Here is a 4,404-nt window from a genome sequence, read left to right as displayed (position 1 = left end):
AAGGGAGGAAGAAGGAGGGAAGGAATGAAGAAAGGAATGATGGAAGGGAGGAAGGGATGAAGGAAAGAAGAAGGAAGGAAAGCGGGAAGGAAGGAAGGAAAGAAAGAGAAAGAAAGAAAGAAAGAAAGAAAGAAAGAAGGAGGGAGGGAGGAAGGACAGATGTAAGGAAGGAAGGGTCATGGAGGAAGGAAAGAAAGAGAGAAGGAGGAAGGAAGGACAGAAGGAAGGGAGGATGGAAGGGAGGAAGAAGGAGGGAAGGAATGAAGAAAGGAATGATGGAAGGGAGGAAGGAAAGAAAGAGAAAGAAAGAAAGAAAGAGAGAAGGAGGGAGGAAGGACAGATGTAAGGAAGGAAGGGTCATGGAGGAAGGAAAGAAAGAGAGAAGGAGGAAGGAAGGACAGAAGGAAGGGAGGATGGAAGGGAGGAAGAAGGAGGGAAGGAATGAAGAAAGGAATGATGGAAGGGAGGAAGGAAAGAAGAAGGAAGGAAAGAGGGAAGGAAGGAAGGAAAGAAAGAAAGAGAGAAGGAGGGAGGAAGGACAGATGGAAGGAAGTAAGGAAGCAAGGGTCATGGAGGAAGGAAAGAAAGAGAGAAGGAGGAAGGAAGGACAGAAGGAAGACTAGGTCAATTTGACTGTTTAGTGACTAAAAATAGGCCTTAAATCTTCAGTAAATATCCCTCATAATGACTCCTAATTCCTTATGACCTTATTCTCACGTACAGATAAATTAAAACTTAAAACAACATCTTTATTAACCCCAAAGGTGTTACAGCAGCCACTAGACATAAATCAAAATGCAAAAACAATCACATAAACAAAGGCAATTAAAGTCTGTGTAAAGTAAGAATAAATATGTGTTCTGAGTTTGACATACCACAGAAAAGTGTGTTGTTAACCACCCTGCCAAATTTGAATGATTAAAAAAATCCCCAAATATATGAAATTAGGCTCAAAGTTGTATAAAAATCAGCCTCTTTCTCTGCTCCCAAACACCGAGTCCGCTGAAGCCCCGCCCCCTACCAAGTGTCACCTGTCAATCAAAGTCACCACCTCTACCAGAAACATGAGAGCTTTCTGCTGCTAACTCAGCTGCTAGCTCGGTGGCTAACTCAGCTGCTAGCTCGGTGGCTAACTCGGCTGCTAGCTCGGCGGCTAACTCAGCTGCTAACTCTGCGGTTAGCTCGGCTACTAGCTTGGCGGCTAACTCGGCGGCTAACTCAGCTAACTGGCTAACTGTAGACTGCAGTAGTAGTAGTGTGTGCTGAATGTATTTATACCTCTACAGCAGCAGGGACGGGTTTATGCTAATCACTAAATCCTGAACACAGAAATGTTGAAACACAGTTTGTGAAGCCTAGCTCCACAATTCAAATCTAAATGGTTGAAATGCTTTTTACACCTTTTTTAGAAATACATTTATGACCTATTTAATGTGTTTAGAAGAAAATGTCTGAATTCACTTAACACGGTCTTTAAAGGCTAAATTATATACAATAACTAAATAAATTAACAATAAGACAGGATGGATTACTCAGCTCATATTTAGTCTCTTTGTTCCAGTTTAATATAGTTTCTTTAATGATTTATAAATGTCATGTTGTTTCCTTCCCTTTTTGTATATTAATATAAAACATGCAGCATTAAGGATGTGCTTATAAAGACATGCAGGCTAAAGGAACTGCAGCTTAATGACACAACAATAAAAACCTCATTCATTCATTTATTAAATATCAGAGTGTCAGGCTGCATCACAGAGGATTCATGCTGTACCAGGAAGTGTCAAAACCAACTCTCACACATGAATACCTTGTTTTAGAAATAGTAAAGGGATATTATAGAGAGGGCTCAGATCTTAAATCTCTAAATCTCATAACCTTCCTGTCGTCCTCCCGGGTCAAACTGACCCCATCTCTCTTTTGACTGTTCCTTCTTTCCTCCCTCTTTCTTTAATTTTTACTTCGTTCTTCCCCTCTTTCTATACTTCTTTCCTCACTTCCTTCCATCCTTCCTTCCTTCCTTCCTCTTTTCCTCCCACCCTCCTCCTTCCTTCCTTCCTTCCTTCCTTCCTTCATCCTATCATTCCTCCCTCTCTCCCTCCCTCCTTACTACTTTCTTTCCTTCCTTCCTTCCTTCATTACCTCTTTCCTCACTTCCTTCCTTCCTCCCTCCGTCCCTCCTTAATCCTTCCCTTCCTTCCTTCCTTCCTTCCTTCCTTCTTTCTTTGCTCCCTCCTCCTTCCATACCTCTTTCTTTACTTCCTTCCATCCATCCTTCCTTCCTTCCTTCCTTCCTTCCTTCCTTCCTTCCCTCTTTCTTTGCTCCCTCCTCCTTCTTTACCTTTTTCCTCACTTCCTTCCTTCCTCCCTCTGTCCCTCCGTCCCTCCTTACTCCTTCCCTTCCTTCCTTCCTCCCTACCTCCCTCCCTCCCTCCCTCCTTACTACTTTCTTTCCTTCCTACTTTCCTTCCTTCCTACTTTCCTTCCTTCCTTCCTTCCTTCCTTCCTTACTCCTTTCCTACCTTCTTTCCTCCCTTCCTCCTGTCCTTCCTTGACCTGAGGACAACAGGAGGGTTAAAGTCAGTCCTCTCTGGTTCCTCTGCTGGGAATCATCTCACAGCTCATCTGGTGCAGGATCACAGCTCCACACAGAACGAGACAAACACGTCAATCAATCAAACTCAGCTCCACTAAACTAATTAAAGTCATATTCCCTCTTCAGTCCTGTCGAATCAGTCAGACTTTTATTTTGAAACTTTACTTTTAGTGCATAAAACTTTTGCACAGTTCTATATTTTACAAAACTCTCTAAAATATCTTTAAACAAAAAGAGTAAATGCACAATGAATTATTAAAACTACATTTTTGAAATCATAGAGAACTTTTTACTCAGCGTATTATTTTATTTATTGCATTTTTTTCATCCCTCTAATTGTCCTGTCATGCCTTCCACATCTGCCTCTTAGTTTGCAATCTCTCTGTCTCTCTCTGTCTCTCTCTTTCTCTCTCTCTCTCTCTCTCTCTCTCTCTCTCTCTCTCTCTCTCTCTCTCTCTCTCTCTCTCTCTCTCTCTCTCCCCCCTTCCTTCTCTATGTCTATGTTTGGTTGCAGGAATAGAAACAGGCCACTATAGAAGCGAATCTATAGCAACCATAGAACAACCTGTATCTATAGCAACCATAACACAACCAGTATCTATAGCAACCATAACACAACCTGTAACTATAGCAACCATCAAACAACCTGTATCTATAGCAACCATAGAACACAACCCGTATCTATAGCAACCATAACACAACCTGTATCTATAGCAACCATAACACAACCTGTAACTATAGCAACCATAACACAACCTGTAACTATAGCAACCATAACACAACCTGTATCTATAGCAACCATAACACAACCTGTATCTATAGCAACCATAGAACAACCTGTATCTATAGCAACCATAGAACAACCTGTATCTATAGCAACCATAGAACAACCTGTATCTATAGTAACCATAGAACAACCTGTATCTATAGCAACCATAGAACAACCTGTATCTATAGCAACCATAGCACAACCTGTATCTGTAGCAACCATAACACAACCTGTATCTATAGCAAACATAGAACAACCTGTATCTATAGCAACCATAAGGGTTAAGAAACTCCAGATTTCATATTAAGTATGGCGGATCACAAGGTTTTTTAAGTTAGTTTTTTAGTCTTTATTAAGTTCCCATCATGGTAAAGCAGTTGATGTATATAATCAGTAGCGGCTGGTAAAAAAGATGAATGAAAAAAGTCTATTTGTGGCTTAAATTTGGGGTCAGATTGACATTTTTACAACTGCAAAAGCCTAATCATTGTTTTTTTATGTGTTAAATAACCAAAATGTAGATTGATTGGAATTTTAAAGCAACAATAAAGTGAAGCATTATTAACTAGTCACTAAAATCACCCTCATTTCATCTGTTTAGCTGCAGTAATGAAGCTTCAGAGCAGCGTCTCCATGGAGAGACAGCAGATCAGACACAAGCTGCTCACAAACCTCCGAACTCCCACCGAGCGAAAAGATTTACAGAGATTAAGTGTGAAACTGTTTTCTGTAAACGGTTTCTCTTTACAGTTAACGTGGAGGATTACAGCCATCCTGTCTGCAGATTAAATCCTCCTTCTTCTTCTTCTTCTTCTTCTTCTTCTTCTTTCCCAGGCGGCTTTCTGTACGGACCGAATAAAGCGACTTAAATTGAAAGACGGCAGCGGAGCGTGGCGGCGAGCACTCTGTCACACACTTTTGATTTTGAAGGAGAGTTGGGAGGATCGGTCGTGGTAACAAGTCTGTTTATCAGACGGGAAGAGACTCAGCGTGACTCCAGTGAAGCCCAAAAACAAACATCAGACCCTCGAGGGAGGATTTA

Source organism: Scomber japonicus, chromosome 1 (assembly GCF_027409825.1).
Source record: "Scomber japonicus isolate fScoJap1 chromosome 1, fScoJap1.pri, whole genome shotgun sequence".
NCBI lineage: Eukaryota > Metazoa > Chordata > Actinopteri > Scombriformes > Scombridae > Scomber > Scomber japonicus.
The sequence above is the reverse complement of the archived record's forward strand: the minus strand, read 5'-3'. Positions refer to the sequence as shown.